The sequence below is a fragment of the Pseudophryne corroboree genome, chromosome 1 (genome assembly GCF_028390025.1).
Source record: "Pseudophryne corroboree isolate aPseCor3 chromosome 1, aPseCor3.hap2, whole genome shotgun sequence".
NCBI classification, from domain to species: Eukaryota; Metazoa; Chordata; class Amphibia; order Anura; family Myobatrachidae; genus Pseudophryne; species Pseudophryne corroboree.
The window spans coordinates 768,137,237-768,156,108 of NC_086444.1; the positions used below are offsets into that span (position 1 = coordinate 768,137,237).

Sequence of the window (18,872 nt, forward strand, 5' to 3'; positions counted from 1 at the left end):
AATAAAATAGTGTGGCGCGCGTAGCGCGCCACCGTGCCCGTAGCGTGGCGAGCGCAGCGAGCCCGCAAGGGGCTCATTTGCGCTCGCCAAGCTGTCGGTAAGCCGGCGGTCGGGCTCCCGGCGCCGGGATGCTGGTCGCCGGGAGCCCGACCGCCGGCCAGCCGTAGTGAACCCCTTTGTAGAGCCACCTTTTGCAGCAATTACAGTTGCAAGTCGCTTTGGATAAGTGTCTATGAGTTTGCCACATCTTGTCACTTGGATTTTTGCCTATTCCTCAAGGCAAAACTGCTCCAGCTTCTTCATGTTGGATGGTTTCCACTTGTGAACAGCAATCTTCAAGTCTGACCATAGATTCTCAATTGGATTGAGATCTGGGCTTTGACTAGGCCATTCCAACACATTTAAATGTTTCCCCTTAAACCACTCAAGTGTTGCTTTAGCAGTATGCTTCGGGTCATTGTCCTGCTGGAAGGTGAACCTCCATCCCAGTCTCAAATCACAGGCAGACTGAAACAGGTTTTGCTCAAGAATATCCCTGTATTTAGAACCATCCATCTTTCCCTCGACTCAAAACAGTTTCCCAGTCCCTGGTGTTCTTGGGGTGATGGACCGTGTTGGGTTTGCGCCAAACATAGCGTTTTCCTTGGTGGCCGAAAAGTAAAATTTTAGTCTCATCTGACCAAAGCACCTTCCTCCATACATTTGGGGAGTTGTCCACATGCCTTTTGGCAAACTCAAACGTGCCTTCTTATTTTTAACACTAAGTAATGGCTTTTTTTCTGGCCACTCTTCCATAAAGCCCTGCTCTATGGAGTGTACGGCTTATTGTGGTCACATGCGCAGATACACCAGTCTCTGCTGTGGAACTCTGCAGCTCCTTCAGGGTTACCTTTGGTCTCTCTGCTGCCTCTCTCATTATTGCCCTCCTTGCCCGGTCTGTGAGTTTTGGTGGCCGGCACTCTTTTGGCAGGTTTGTTGTGGTACCATGTTCTTTCCATTTGAAGATGATGGATTTGATGGTGCTCCAGGGGATCATCAAAGATTGGATATTTTTTTATAACCCAACCCTGACTTGTTCTTCTCAACAACCATAGGCGTACGCAGCTAATTTTATTAGAGGGTGCACCGGAGGAGGAGGTGCGTGTCTAGCACCACTTTTTGGGGGTGTCTAGCACTATTTTACATTCTCTCAGTAAAATCATATGGCTTAATCTAATTTCTCCCTAATTCCTAATAATAAAGTAGATATGATACATCCCAGAAAAATAAAATGAAACATAATGGTGCGACCACCGTCCGGTACTGCATAACCCCGAGTCCTAGCTTCAGTTGCACCCTATCACTGCATACACTTCCCAAACCTATCCCTGACCCAATGGTGGAACTAGAGAGTGGTGAACCTAGGTGCATATTCACCTCCAGCACCTACAGCCTGATTTTGAGTTGGCCACTCTGAAAAGTACGGGAGATTTAGGGGAACAAACATTTGAGTTTTCATATAACACAAGTAAATTTTAAAATATACACATGTGCAGTCAGAGCCAAATCTACCTCTTTCTATGGCATCAGGATGCACCCTCCGCAGGACACCAGCACTTGCACACATGTGCCCATGCTCACCAGCTACTGACAGTAGTGTCACTTATTCACATTATGCCACACAGTATTAGCCGAAATTCACATTATGCCACACGGTATGAGCCGAAATTCACAATATGCCACACCGTATGAGCTAAAATTCACATTACGTCACATGGTATGAGCCAAAATTCACATTACGTCACACGGTATGAGCAAAAATTCACATTACGTCACACAGTATGAGACGAAATTCACATTACGTCACACGATATGAGCCAAAATTCACATTACATCACACGGTATGAGCCAGAATTCACATTACGTCACACGGTATGAGCCAAAATTCACATATAATTATACATATATGTATGGCATACCAGTGATTCACTCCAAACCGTATTATGTGGTTTGGAGTGAATCATTGGAACACCGCATCTCTTGTATACTGTATCCATTCATCTGTGAAGGCACCCAGTGTTAAGTATCCCCTAACTGGCTTTGGCGGACCCCTGTTTGTTTGTTTGTTTGTATATATATATATATATATATACAAAACAAGGCAAACATCCAGCACTAGTTAATTATATTGTAAAAAGCTTCTTGCTCCAGTGCCTTCCATGCAGAGGCGGATTGGCCATAGGGTTCACAGGGAAGATTCCCGGTGGGCCAACGCACCCGTGGGGCCTGTTTTGTTTGAGGACATGTGGTCCTTTTTATAGACATAATGAATAAGATGCAAAATAATTTGTATATATGAAAATTACTTTGCCACTTAGCCTGTGATTGCAGATGATCTAGTGTATGCTCTGTCTGCCTGCTTGGCTGACATATAAGATTGAGTGAATAGTGATTGGGATACGGTTGGTGTAATAAGTAAGAAAATATATCTTTCTAAAGAATTATATAGTTTCCTAAATTCTGAAGGTGTATCATATAATGTGCTCATAATATTTAATTTTATTTCTTTTTAACTTCCCCCTTGATGCTGGACATGCCCACTAGCTGGAAAGTCTTGGGGGAGTGTGCTGCTGCCATGGCCCATGGCTAGACCTTACACCTCTGGTGCTGCCCATGTGGGGCAACTAGTACAAATTTTTCCAGGGCCGTTTTTTGTTCCCAATCCGCCCCTGCTTCTATGGGATTTGTATCCCTGTACATTTGCAGGCTGGATGGCGGCACATACCCCCGTTTGATTACCTGACGAAGGGCACTTGCCTGAAACGTTGAAGACTTGAAGACTCTAAGTGCCGCCATCCAGCCTGCAAATAAATATATATATATATATATATATATATATATCAGTAAAATAGAAGATAATGGTCGGTGCCCTCCGTAGGTGACTATCGCAGTCCAAATACACAAACTCACAGTTGGCAGCACTCACGGCTTCACAGAAGAAATGACAGGACTCTGTCTTTGAATGTCAATATTTCAATTTTTATTATAAATGAAAATGTTTTATAACAAACATTGAAACGTTGACATTCAAAGACAAAGTCCTGTAATTTCTTCTGTGAAGCCGTGAGTGCCGCCGACTGTGAGTAATATATATACAGGTTGAGTATCCCATATCCAAATATTCCGAAATACGGAATATTCCGAAATACGGACTTTTTTGAGTGAGAGTGAGATAGTGAAACCTTTGTTTTTTGATGGTTCAATGTACACAAACTTTGTTTAATACACAAAGTTATTAAAAATGTTGTATTAAATGACCATCAGGCTGTGTGTATAAAGTGTATATGAAACATAAATGCAGGGGCGGAAGTCCGGGAGGCAGCGGAGTCGGCTGCCGCCGGGCTCCTGACCCGCAGAGGGCGCCTCGCAGTGGCGCCTCTGACATTACACAGATTGACATGCGGACGAGCGCCCGCATGTCAATCTGATGTCTCCCTCCCTGCTGTGTTGGAGGGACATGGAGCGCATCGCGCGTCTCCTGTGTCCCTCCCTGGCTCTCTCCCGGCCGGTCTAAGGAAGTGCCATTCGTGAGCTCTGATTGGCTCACGAACCGGCACTTCCTGTATTAGACCGGCCGGGGGAGAGAGCCAGGGAGGGACACAGGAGACGCGCGATGCGCTCCATGTCCCTCCAACACAAGGGGGGAGCAGGCACTGGGGGCATATACCTGGTACTGGGGGGCATATACCTGGCACTGGGGGGGGGAGGAGACCTGGCACTGGGGGGCATATACATGGCACTGGGGGGCATATACCTGGCACTGGGGGGAAGACCTGGCACTGGGGGGCATATACCTGGCACTGTGGGGTATATACCTGGCACTGTGGGGTATATACCTGGCACTGTGGGGCATATACCTGGCACTGGGGGGGGAAGACCTGGCACTGGGGGGCATATACCTGGCATTGGGGGGCATATACCTGGCACTGGGGGGCATATACCTGGCACTGGGGGGGAGACCTGGCACTGGGGGGCATATACATGGCACTGTGGGGGAAGACCTGGCACTGGGGGGCATATACCTGGCACTGGGGGGGAAGACCTGGCACTGGGGGGCATATACCTGGCACTGTGGGGCATATACCTGGCACTGGGGGGCATATACCTGGCACTGGGGGGGAAGACCTGGCACTGGGACGGGGGGCATATGTGGCACTGGGGAGGGGGGTATATTTGGCACTGGGGGCATATACCTGGCACTGTGGGGGAAGACCTGGCACTGGGGGGCATATACCTGGCACTGGGGGGGGAGACCTGGCACTGGGGCGGGGGGCATATGTGGCACTGGGGAGGGGGGTATATTTGGCACTGGGGGCATATACCTGGCACAGTGGGGGAAGATCTGGCACTGGGGGCATATGGGGGAAGATCTGGCACTGGGGGCATATACCTGGCACTGGGCGCATATACCTGGCCCTGTGGGGGAATATCTGGCACTGGGGGCATATACCTGGCCCTGTGGGGGAATATCTGGCACTGGGGGCATATACCTGGCACTGGGCGCATATACCTGGCCCTGTGGGGGAATATCTGGCACTGGGGGCATATACCCGGCACTGTGGGGGGAATATCTGGCACTGGGGGCATACACCTGGCACTGTGGGGGAATATCTGGCACTGGGGGCATATACCTGGCCCTGTGGGGGAATATCTGGCATTGGGGGCATATGCCTGGCACTGTGGAGAAATATCTGGCACTGGGGGCATATAGCTGGCACTGAGGGGGCATAGGTGGCACTGTGGTGGAATATTTGGCACTGTGGGGGAGCAGGCACTGAGGGGGCATATGTGGCACTGGGGGGGTATATTTGGCACTGGGGGCATGTACCTGGCACTGGAGGCATATACCTGACACTGTGGGGGAATATCTGGCACTGGGTGCATATACCTGGCACTGTGGGGGAATATCTGGCACTGAGGGCATATGTGGCACTGGGAGCACGGCCCTAGCAACACGCACTACCCCCTAGCAATGAGCATGACACCCAGTGCATGAACCCCCTGGCAACGAGCATGACACCCTGAGCATGAAACCCCTGGCACCGTGCATGGAACCGCTGGCAACGAGCATGACACCCAGTGCATGAAACCCCTGGCAACGAGCATGACACCCTGAGCATGAAAACCCCTGGCACCGTGCATGGAACCAAGAGCATGAAACCGCTGGCAACGAACATGACACCCAGTGCATGAAACCCCTGGCAACGAGCATGACAACCTGAGCATGAAAACCCCTGGCACCGTGCATGGAACCAAGAGCATGAAACCCCTGGCAACGAGCAGGTAATTTAAAAGTAATTAGAAGCCTTACTGTAGAACTTAATGTATAATGGGCATTACGGTGTGTGGCATAATGTATCACGGACATTGCGGTGTGTGTCATAATGTGTCGGGCATTACGGTGTATGGTATACTATATCGCGGGCATTGTGATATGTGGTATAATGTCTCAGGCTCATTGTGGTGTGTGTTATACTGTGTCAAAGACATTGTATGTGCTATAATGTATCAAGGGCATTGCAGTGTGTAGCATAATGTATAACGGGCATTGTGATTCCTGTCATAATGTGTCACAGGCATTACGGTGTGTGGTATAATGTATCAGGGGCATTGCAGTGTGTAGCATAATGTATAACGGGCATTACGATTCCTGTCATAATGTGTCGGGGGCATTACGGTGTGTGGCATAATGTGTCGGGGGCATTATGGTGTGTTCATATTGTGTCATGTGCATTATTGTGTGTGGCATAATGTCTAAGGGCCACTGCAGTATGTGGCATAATGTATACTGGGCATTACTATAAGGAGGAAAAATTACAAATAATGTAAGGGGCATGAATCAGGATTAATTTTCTTTCCCGCCTGGGCGTGCAGGTTGGAATACTGGGGTATAACGCAGTCTTTTCCTGCAATGTTACACCCCTTTATGGTAAGCCATGCCCATCCCAATGAAGCCACACACTCTATACTGCCAATTATGGAGGGGGGGGGGGGGCGAATAATTTTTTGGCTTGGGGGAGAAAAATTTCTAGTTACGTCACTGAACTGACTCATTCCTGTAAGCCGCCACTACAGCGCAAACCCCAGGAGAGTACGCTGGTGCGCGCCTGCTGTGGGAGGTAGGAGAGGAGCTGCTGCTACCGTTGCCCCGCTGCTGTGGGGAAGGGGGGGACGGGATGGATGGACACACGTGCGAGGCGGTGTTTAAGAGCTGGTACCACGCTTGCCTTGGATTACACTTCTTATTGCGCTCTGCCTCTGGTAATTGGGGAGGAGAGAAGAGCCTTCTTTCACTACACAAGGTATCCATCTATGCTCCCTTTCTCCCTGCATAAGTGCACTGCCAGTATACTGTATGTATGTTTGTATATATAGATTGAGGTAGGGGTCTGGCACAGCCACATAATAGACTAATACATTGGGTGCCCTCACAGCAAAGTAGTTTAGCAAAATAGAGGTGGTGCGGCACTCCAATGATTTGCACACTGACACCAATTGAAGTAGTGCAACGTTTCAATGCCCGTTTAATGAATCTGCATTTTTGTCATATATACAATGACCCCCATTCTGCCTCATCCCGTCCTCCAGACCTCTGTTACTCCATCGGGCCCCCCCCCCCCCCCCCATTTGCCAAGTCCTTCTGCCCGCCCGCGACCATCCCTCCCCATCTTCCTCCCATAATTAATTGTCCTCCCGCAGGGAATACATATGTTTTACCGACAGACGGGATGCCGTCTGTCAGCATCCTGACAGCAGCATCCCGTCCGTCAGAATTCTGGCAGGGGGCGTGCGCAATGAAGGCCCTTGCTTGTTGCGCTCGCAACGCAGTGGTCTCGGTGGTTCCCATCCCACTCTATTGGTGTTGTGGACACCCACGAATGGGAATAAGACCTGTGAGACGGTATTCTGGTGTCGGTATCCTGACCGCTAGGAATCCCGACAGCCAGCAAAATGATTGCCTCCCCTCCCGCAGTATCGGTCACATAATAGACTCACTTTCAGCTCCAGGCCCATGTGGACCCCAAACTGGCACTGGTCTGCAGGGATGTATCATTGGCACAAGGTTAAAAATGCAGCCAAACCTCCAAAAATGCAGTTTTCAGAGGTTTGGCGGCTTACTACTTATCCACCAAGCCTAGACCCCAGGGCTTGGATGCGGTGGGCAACACCATCTTTAGATGGGCTTCTATCACATTACCCATTGGACCCCTCCCAGCACCCCCTAGTGGGGCGCATCAGCCCACGCATGCACAGATAGGACTCCGGATCATACACCGGGAAGTTCTACTGTATCATGGCAAAGAATAGCTCTCACCGCAAGAGCTGTCCTTTGGAAATTTCTTCATGCATACGCCATTATGCTTGCAAAGAATGGCAGGATATATATATATATAAATATATATATAGCCTGCAGGATCAATATTGGTGTGGTGTGTATGTATATATATATATATATATATATATATATATATATATATATATAAAAAAATTTTTGCCTCTATATAGGGGGGCACCTGTATTTATATTGCCTCCGGGCGTCTAGGACGAACTTACGCCACTGCATAAATGAATTGTGTGAATGTAGACACACTTTGTTTAATGCACAAAGTTATAAAAAATATTGGATAAAATGACCTTCAGGCTGTGTGTATAAGGTGTATATGAAACATAAATGCATTCTGTGCTTAGATTTAGGTCCCATCACCATGATATCTCATTATGGTATGCAATTATTCCAAAATACGGAAAAATCTGATATCCAAAATACCTCTGGTCCCAAGCATTTTGCATTTTGGATAAGGGATACTCAACCTGTATATATATATATATATATATATATATATATAGGTTATCACAGAACAAAGTCCCGGGAGGCCGCACTGACATTTTAAGAACAAATTTCAGGTGTCTGGTTATAAATCAAATTGATATAGAAGCATGCCCATCCCTCAGCATCCGCATGTAGGTTTGAACAGAACCAGCACACTGTTCTATATTTGAACAATCAATTTAATTTCAGAGACTCAATAAGATCCAACATATGCTCATCATGGTGCAGCAGAAGCAGGCAGAGCCGTAACTAGACTTTTTGGTGCCCTGCGCCAGAGAGAGAATTTGCGCCCCCCCCCCCCCCCATTTTTCCAATAGGGACATAAGGTGAATGCCTCATGGGGAAGGGGCATAACACAATTGATCCCAGGGAGAGCCCATGCTATGATGCCACTTCCCACATTATATATATTATACATACATGTATATAACACTGCAAGAAAATGGATTTGGACACAAATCCTCTTTATACCACATTCATGCACTTAACTTGGGCGCTCGTTGTTATTCAGTTACAATACCCTTTATTAAATAACACAGTTCAATATACTGCCATACCCAGGATTCAAACCTATGACCTGTTGAATTTTAATCAAACACCCTACTCATTGAGCTATTTGATTCTGCATAAAAACTATGAACACTATATGAAGCTATTGGTACTTTGTAAATAACTAATCAGCATTGCAGTTGAGCAGATCTATGTAGTGTGCAGCCACACATCCAATCTCTTGCAGAGACACACTACATAGATCAGCTTAGCTGCAATGCTGATAATTTCTTCACAAAGTACAAGGTAAGCTTCAAATAGTTAGAATTATATCGCTTAGAATTCTCTACCTTTCTATGCAAAGACAGATACTGTAGCTCAATAAATAGATTGTCTGACTGCAATGCCACAGGCAATGGGTTCGAATCCTGGGTATGTCAGCATCTTGAAATGTAATAAAGGACAGTGTGACTGAATAACAAAGAAAGATTAAGTTAAGTTCATTAATGTCGTATAAGTATTAGCAACAGAAGGGGTCAGGGTAGGAGACAAGGACGGTCAGGAGATGCTGGTCTTCAAAAAGGAGGGAAGCTGCAAGTGAAAGTAATTAAAACAGATAACTGACAAGTGCTGCCAAAGCGCCCCCTACCCTGCAGCGCTATGTGCTGTGCCCCCTCCGCACACACCTAGTTACGGCTCTGGAAGCAGGGCATGGGTGGCATCCCAAACAGCTGTTTTCGGATTCAGACCTTCATCAGGGAATTACCAGTGCACGCAGACACTTTACTCTTGTTAGCACATGGCACTTTAGCTGGTAATTCCCCTGCTTCTGCTGCACCATGATGACGCTCCATCCAGCGCCATCTGACCGTGTGATGCGGTCATGTGACGGATGACGCGACCGTCACGGATCCTATGCTCTGAATACCCCACCACGCCGGAGTATATGGCCTACTGCTCCGGCATTGGTGGGATACGAACATCTATGTTGTCAGCGCTACTGGAGGTAGCGAGGGGATCTCTCAATATCCAAATGGTAGATGGATTAATCTACACATAAGACTACTGTGAATTCTATGTCCCGCCCATAGACTGGTTACTATTGGTCCATCTATCTGTCACTCAGAACTGCTTTCAACTATGTTAACACTAGTCCTAATAGGACATTATGGGTAAATGAAATAATTAAGTATTTTGTGGCACTTTTAAATAAACTTCTTAAGGCCATTCCCACTTTGTAATATAGGTTTGCACTATTTATATAATTAGACACATATATAGATTAAATTATTAGAGTTTAAAATGAGTTATTTTCAGATCATTGAAACTCCAATCAAATTTGGGAGGGAAGTGAGATCATCTGGTCTCTTCTTATTTAAGCATGTAACCAGCTCCTATGCTTCATTGCATGGATGCTGGATTACTACTGATTGTACATTGGAAGGTGAGGTTCTTTTTTACTTTTGCCCATGGCATTCTCAACAGGGCTCTGTTTAGCTATTGTAAAGCTGTGAACTTCTTTCTTTTCTATGTTATTGGGGACCGAATATTCATACTGTAACTGAGTTTTGCATATCTTTATAATTACATCAGTGTGTACTACACTCCATTTATGCAGTCCCTGTTAGCCAATTTCTTGTGGCTATTCAGATATGTAAAGCAATATGTATTTATTTCTTCTTATTTATTTAATTATGTGCCCTTGTTATGTCGACTCAATTAGAAGAACTGTATAGATGTTTATTTTGATAAGGGCCTATCTATTATAGGTCCTAAATGATGACATTTAATTAACCTTTTAGGTTCCACATCCATATGAAATTATAAGAATTTTATTTGTATCTGCATTGTTCATCTCTAATTGACCCTTGAGGTATGTTATCATTTGGGATTTTGCATATGTAAATTAAGAATTAGTGCATTAATTGCTCCAAATGGATTGATTAGGCAAATAACTATATGCTACATACATGGCATTATCTAATGGTACACCCTTGATTTGTACTGTTCATAGATAACTAATCAGGAAAGCCTTTGAAAATATGCCCTATGGTAATTTCAAACTAAGACCAGGGCACCTTAATTATGGTCGTTACTGGCAACTACAATAAACAACTCTAATTTTCTGTCTGCCTGGTTCAAAAACCATGGGTATGATCCTATATTAATTAAGTCTAAATCTCCTTTCTCCTTCATATATACCCTTCTATTGTCATGGAGCTAAATATACACTAATCAGTAATAATTAATTCATTAGGTTCCTGTTCTGTATGATTTTATACGAAGTCGCCAATTTCAACTTTCATTTGAATGTTTTCTCATTGGAGATGTATGAAATTTGAATCATTAGATCCATGAGGTATGTGATACACTGTTTAGCTATAAGAAATTGTTAAATTGACGTCTTGGATAGACGATTAGATTATGAATTAATTATGTTTTAAACTAGGTTGAATTGATATTCCATCCCTTTGACACTTTGAATGCACAGTTTGAACTAAATTGCTCAACGGCCTAGGTCCAGTCTTCATATTAGCCACTTAAGGTATGCCAGATGTTATAAATGCCTTCTATTTATCTTAATTGTGTTTTCTGCCCATATAGACTATGCTGATTGTCAATGATCTTTTTGCCTTTTTTTGTCTTGTTATACCATGTCTTGCACATACCTGTTTTTTGGACTGTTTGTATTTTTAATTATTGTATGTAAAATTATAATATATTGAATAGTTGTCCTATAACTTTTAGACGCACCCCTGATAAAGTCTAGTTAATAGACGAAACGCGTTGGATTATCGTTATATTCTTGATGTTATCTCCGAATATCTAATGAGGAGGAATAAGGACACAGCAGAAAGGTGCCTATATTCTTCTACATCCCAATATTGGAGCAATAGAAGAGATAATACATCTTAATGCTTATGTAATAATAATGGACACATAATATGTTGTTGTATTTTTTTAATAAATATTTATGAAAAAACAGTCCAGCTTTTTGATATTGGATTAACATTGTTTGTGAAACCTATAGAGGACTATTTTAGTAGTAAGATTTCTTTAAATCTCTGGGCGCCACTTTCCTCTCTTTTTTATTGCATTCTATCTTCAGTTCCTCCTAACAAGAAACTTAGTGGTACTAGGCAGCCCTTCTTAGAAAGTATTTACTAATATTACGTTACTCATTAATACAATAGTGCAGGAGGAGAGTTTTTTTGTTTGATATATATATATGTATATATATCATACTTGCCTACCCTCCCGGAATGGCCGGGAGGCTCCCGAAAATCGGGTGACCCTCCCGGCCCCCCGGAAGAGCAGGCAAGTCTCCCGATTACAGGGGTCCCCCCCTGCCCGGCTGCCCACTTAGCGAGTGAAGTGGGCAGTCCGGGCAGGTGATGACGCGATTCTTGTTGAATCGTGTCATGCAAGCCACGCCCCCCACTGTATAATGCCGGTAATTGCGACATTGCACAGTGGGGGGCGTGGCTTGCATGACACAATCCAGCAGCCACGCCCCCGTCCCTCCTCTGGTCCGCCCCCGTGCCGCCTCGAGTCTGCCCCCGTGCCACCTCCGGCCCGCCCCCCTCCTCACATCAGCTCACTTCCCGGCGTGCCCGCCCCCCTGCTGAGCCGACTGGCTGCTCTCTCCCGGAGAGAGCAGCCCAAAAGTCGGCAACTATGATATATATATATATATATATATATATATATGCTGAGCCAAGCATTCAGTAGTTTCCTGAGTGCACCTATAGACTATAGGTGCATTCAGGAAACTACTGAATGCTTGGATCAGCTGGTATACAGTATATATGTAAAACAGAAAAAGAAAGGAAGGGTTGCATAATGTACTGAGTCTCACTCTTTGATGAACTCAGGCAGCAGCAGCTCCAAGTCCTCCTGGGCTGTGGCGTTGGCAGGGAACACAGTTGATTGAGAGCACGGACGGGCAAGGATCGAGGTTGCACGGTGTGACATCAACAAGTCAATTGAATTCTCCCCTACCCGTCAGTCCCCCCCCCTACCTGTGCAGCCATATATGATGTATGTTGTCCGCAGCGGGCTGCGGGTGCCGCAGTGGGGGAGGCACAGTGCGGCAATAAGCAGCAGGCTGAGACCTGGGTCAGCGGCGTCTCATGGGCCGGGGCGATGCTCACTGACTGCTGCAAAAGACATGGCGTGTGGGGGGTGCCAGACATTAGGGGGTGCCTGTGTGCAACAGGCAACCCCCGTCCGCACGCCTATGTCAACAACTTTGTCCCTGACTTGTTTGGAGAGCTCCTTGGTCTTCATGGTGTGATGCCTCTTGCTTAGTGGTGTTGCAGCCTCTGGGGCCTTTCAGAAAAGGTGTGTTTATACTGACAGATCATGTGAAACTTAAGGCCAGTACTCACTGGCCGATGCGGGAGAGATGTGTGCTGATCATGCGGGGGGAGATGGGGGGGCACTCATTTCACCCAGCCGGTGAAATGAGCGACCTGCTAGATTGGCCTGCATGCAGGCCAATCTAGCACCAGCGATAGCGATGCGCGGGGCTGCGCATAGCTATCGCTGTGGGGGGTACACATGGAGCGATCATGCTTAAAATCTAAGCAATCTAGTCAGATTGCTTAGATTTTAAGCAGCGATCGCTCCGTGAGTACCCCCCCTTTAGATTGCACACAGGTGGACTTCATGTCACTAATTATGTGACTTCTGAAGGTAAATGGTTACACCAGAACTTTTGAGGGGTGAATACATATGCACATGCCAATTTTCAAATTTTTATTTATAAAAAAATATTTTTTATATACATTTTTCTCATTACATTCACCAACTTAGACTATTCTGTGCAGATCCATCCGATAAAATTCTGATTAAAAAAAAATAAATTACAGGTTGTAATGTAACAAAATAGGTAAAAAGCCAAGGGGGTGAATACTTTATAATAATAATAATAATAATAATAATTTTATTTATATAGCACTCTTTCTCCCATAGGACTCAAGGCGCTTAACAGATACATAGCATAATATAGTACAGAAAATAATGAAGTACATTTTCATAAAATACAGAAGCATGAAGATACTAAAAGGGACAATTATGGGAATGCTTGAGTAAACAGAAAAGTCTTGAGCTACTTTTGAAGGATTCTATAGTTGGGGCCTCTCGCACTGTGCGGGGAAGTGAGTTCCATAGAGTCGGAGCCGCATGACTAAAAGCTCGACCCCCAGATGAATTACGGTAGATTCTTGGTACTGCTAAAAGTCCTTCATCTACAGATCGCAGTTATCGAATGGGGCAGTATGGGGTCAGAAGCTGTTTGAGGTACCTTGGGCCTTGGTCATGTAATGCTTTGAAACTCAGTAAGCCAATCTTGAAGATGATTCGCCATCGTACAGGCAGCCAGTGAAGGGAGTAGAGGATGGGTGTTATGTGGCTAGAACGGGGCTGGTTGGTTAATAGCCTGGCAGCTGTGTTTTGCACCAGCTGTAAGCGCTGCAATTCTTTTGCTGGGAGACCAAGGTAGAGGGCATTACAGTAGTCTAAACGAGATGATACAAATGCATGTATGACTTTTGGCATATCATCTGAGGGAATTAAGTGCTTGATTCTGGCTATGTTCCTCAGGTGAAAGAATGAGGATTTGATTGTGGCTGATATCTGATGTTTAAGTGTCAAGCCACCATCCAGGACAACGCCAAGATTCCGCACACGATCACTGGTCTGTAATTCTGAATCCCCGAGTGTAAGTCCAGTTGGTTGGCTATGCTGCAGTCTTGTCCTTTGATGTTGCGGTCGTATCATAAGGACCTCTGTTTTATCCGGGTTCAGTCGCAGCCAGCTGGCGCTCATCCACTCCTGTAGTTCAGCTAGACAGCCATTAAGGGTTGCTATTGGGTTATCAGTGCCCGGAGCAAAGGACAAGTACAGTTGTGTGTCATCTGCATAGCAGTGGTAGACCAGGCCATGGCGCCTGATTATTTCGCCCAATGGGAGCATGTATACTGCAAAAAGCATGGGGGATAGTATAGAACCTTGTGGGACACCACATGGCAATGACACTGGTGGTGATGAGTATAATCCAGATGATACTCTCTGTGACCTGCCTGTGAGAAATGATCTGAACCATCTGTGCCATCCAGACCACAGAAATGTATCAGTCGCTCAATCAGAAGCCCATGGTCCACGGTATCAAATGCTGCCGATAGATCCAGAAGGATTAATATTGAACAGTCACCTCTGTCTTTTGCCATCAGAAGATCATTTAACACACACACCAGGGCTGTTTCAGTGCTATGTCTTCTCCTGAATCCTGATTGAAATGGATCATAAATATCATGGGTTGTCAGGCGGGTTTCCAGTTGATTTGCAACGACTTTCTCAATAACCTTTCCTAGGAAAGGAAGGTTTGATACCGGTCTGTAGTTGGTCATGCAGTCGGGATCTAAATTAGGTTTTTTAAGAAGCGGTCTAACAATTGCTTACTTTAGGGGTCCAGGAAAAATGCCTGTCTGCAAGGCACAGTACAGTACCTCGCAGATTTTATTGATTGAGTGATTAACATATGAATACTGCTCTCCAGACATACCTCTTCATGCCTTGACAAAGCTTCATATTAGTATTGAAACACATTGGCAAGGAAGTGTGTACCATTTCTGCTTCAGCTGTGATTTCAGTTTTCCGGGAGTGCCAGTATATCCTGCGACAGCAGAGACCCAACCTTCTCCATAGCTATCCAGGTTATATGCTCAATCAACAGCATCTTTTGGTAAGAGTCCAGTCACTTCAATATTTTGTTATGTGATTTTTTTAAATGATGTTGGTCCATTGTTGGACACTTTATGGAAGTACTAAACAGTATTGCAAACTCATTGCAACTTTAATGAACAGAAAGCCGCTATGCTTTAAGAAATGACGATACAAACTAAACTGTATTCTATTCACTTTTAGAATATGTAAAAGTTTGAATAGTATTTACCATGCCTGTTTTGTTAACCTTTAAAATCCAAGACAGTATAATTGAATTAAATTTAATCAGTCATATTTTGTTTTTATTCAACCTGTTATATCTACAGTAGAAACTAAAGTGTGCTTCATTTTTCATAGAAAGACAGATCTGGCCAAGTGGTGTCTGACACACAATAGGATGGACATACAAAAAAGCTGCATATGTGTGCATCTGTGTACTGTGCTGTATGCAAAACACTAAAACCATTTGTATCCATTAGTGCATCTCAGAATCAGTCGTATAATCTCCAAATAAACACACAAAAAAAAGCCATTATATTTATGTTAGGAGTATGCACGCCTGAAACTCCTTTAGGGTACCATTGTTGATGGGAGGTAAGCAGGCATTTATTTATTTTGCTCCCTGTCGACATTTTGACAATGTCAACACTCTCATATCGACAACATGGTTACACCTTGACTTTCTGCAATATACTGAACCCTCCTGATTTTCTTGCCGTCTCACCAGTCAGAACTTTGGTTCTCATTGGTAGAATGGTGGGAGGTTGCATTTTTCAGAGAGGCAATACACTGGTATCTAATGGGGAGTGAGTGGTGTTGGGGGCACATAGCGAAATGTAGAATGTTGGGAGGTGTACCAAGGTTTTAATGCTAAATATAATGGTTCCAATTCCCCATTTGGATCTTTTTGGCTTGAAATATCTATTACATTTAAGGCTCTGTTTCTGTACCTAAGTGAGGCAACACTTCTAGTTTCATAATTTTTTATAATACAGGTTGATTATCCCTTATCCGAAATGCTTGGGACCAGAAGTATTTTGGATATTGGATTTTTCCTGATTTTGGAATAATTGCATACCATAATGAGATATCATGGTGATGGGACATAAGTCTAAGCACAGAATGCATTTATGTTTCATATACACCTTATACACACAGCCTGAAGGTCATTTAATACAATATTTTTAATAACTTGTGTATAAAACAAAGTTTGTGTACATTGAGCCATCGGAAAACAAAGGTTTCACTCACTCACACTCAAAGTTCTGTATTTTGGAATATTCCGTATATTTCAGAATATTTGGATATGGGATATTTAACCTATATAAAAAGCATATTATAATATAATAGTTTTAATAATTTAATAATAGGTTTCATCTTGGATGACATCTCACCACCTCAAACTTAATATTTCAAAGACAGAGTTAATTATATTTCCACCGACCAATAGTAGGTACCAACCTGATATCTCTATCACTGTTGAAAACTCGACAATCTACCCTACCCCACAAGCTCGCAGCCTAGGTGTCATCCTTGACTCTGATCTGTCCTTTGTTCCCCACATTTAATCTGTCTCAAAATCATGTTACATGCATCTAAAAAACATATCCAAAATACGACCATACCTTACACAAGACTCTGCTAAAACTCTAATACATGCTCTCCCGCATTGATTATTGCAATAGTCTCCTAACTGGTCTTCCCAAAACGAGACTCTCACCACTACAATCCATTCTGAATGTAGCTGCGAGGCTAATCTTCCTCGCTAGACGTTCATCGTCTGCAGATCCACTCTGTCAGTCCCTCCATTGGTTACCTGTATTTTACTGTATTCAATATAAAATACTTTTACTCACACACACAAGGCCATTAACCAAACTACACCAACGTACATCACTTCGCTTATCTCAAAATATCTCCCAACCCGACCTCTTCGTTCTTCACAAGATCTGCGTCTCTCATCCACACTCATTACTCGCTCCCATTCAAGATTGCAGGACTTTCATTGGGCTGCACCGACTCCGTAGAATGCCCTACCACATACAATAAGACTCTCCTCTAGTCTCCAAACCTTCAAGCGTTCCCTGAAAACTCACCTCTTCAGGCAAGCATATCAAATTCCAGAACCGCCCACATAACTTTCATAAACCTTCCTATCAAATTGCATCCACTCTGCACAGTCCACACATATCCTCACATGTCTTCTCATCCTTCCTCTCGACCCCGGTTCATCATTGCTGTATGACCATATCATACAGCCCACCAAGAACCTTTGCAATCTGGTGGACAACTATGAAATAGATAGATACAAAAACACAATACCTGGCGCTGTGATTGATTACAGATGGATGCAGCGATCCCAAAAGGGTTTTTGGTTTTAACCCTTAATGCAAAAGACTATAAAAACAAAAAGGCTGGGACAGCGCAAATCAATCTGATGTGGATATTTATTTTTACATAAAATTACTTTCTACACATATACATATACATACTTGATACCGGCCAGCATCACATAAAAAACTACTACATAAAATATAATTAGTATAATACTAAAAAAAAAAATTATATATTTCCACTCCAAATCAAGTGGCTAATATAATCTCCGTTCATACACTTTTAAATGAGCTTCTTTAGAAACCTCTCCGACAATATTAGCAATATCACTAAGATAAATACAATCTGAATTTAAAATGTCCAGTATTCTTTGATTAATTTCATACCACCATGTGGAATTCTTTTTCCCTTAAGGTGTTAATATTTCATCCAAGTATACGTAATTTTAATTCCTTGGTCCCAGACGAAACTTTTTCCCCCGCACTTGATTAATCACTTAGGCTTGCTTTGTGTAAAATAAGGCTTCTGCTGTTTAACTGTGCAGATCATGCGTGATTAAAGACCTTTTATAATGCAATTTTGTAACATTCACTCTTTCAAGATGTGATACATTGCCTGTATAATGTCCTGAACGCCACCCCTCCTGGCTACTGATAGCCTTATCTGGAGCCTCCGGGTTCTTTCTACGGCGTATCCTCCCCCGACAGCAGTGGGGTTTCTTATGCCTGTGGCCGGCCGGCCCGCTGATAAATCAACTGTTGATTCCTGTATAGGGAATACTGACGACAGACGCGTTTCTCTGCCTTTGGTTACCTCGGCGGCTTCCTCAGTGTCGAATACTTTCACCATCATTTTTCTGGTTTAAATACCTGTCCGCACCAATTGCGCATGCGTATTACTACTGCGGATCAAGACTCGTTTCCATTTTGGCTTCCAACATATACCAGCCTTTCTTTTTTACATTTCAGGTCTCAATTATCGTTCATGTATATACTATATAAAATCTGTGATATTGCTTATATTATCTACTATACTTGGAGCATATATTCAATTCATAAAATGTACATAATGAATTAATAAACATATTCTAACAAATATTTTTATCTTAGTCTTATCATTGGTATCGCTCAATACTAATTTAGACTACACATTATCCCCCCTCTAAACCAACAACCCTTTCTTATCCAGGAACAGATAATACTATCTATATGTATTAAAGGATTTGCTTTTTCCAATGGACAGCAAAGAAAGAAAAATTCTTTTATATTTCACATTTTATAATCATCATATATGTCTCTTTCTCTATAAACATACAAAAAGAGAAAACCACGAAAACTATACCCAATTTAATGCAACACTATCATATCTATATTCCATTCAGTTCCACCGTATCATTAAGACCCGATGGTACTAATGTATCCAATCTATATATCCAGTAGGCCTCGCGTCT

General features: G+C 43.7%; 1 long non-coding RNA gene across 1 annotated transcript; it reads left to right on the forward strand.

The window, feature by feature from the left end:
• Positions 1-10,620: 10,620 nt before the first annotated feature.
• Positions 10,621-11,292, forward strand: LOC134944733 (uncharacterized). Its single transcript, XR_010181940.1, has 3 exons — positions 10,621-10,718; positions 10,809-10,904; positions 11,108-11,292. It is a non-coding gene; the product is annotated as an uncharacterized LOC134944733 (long non-coding RNA).
• The last annotated feature ends 7,580 nt before the right edge of the window (positions 11,293-18,872 follow it).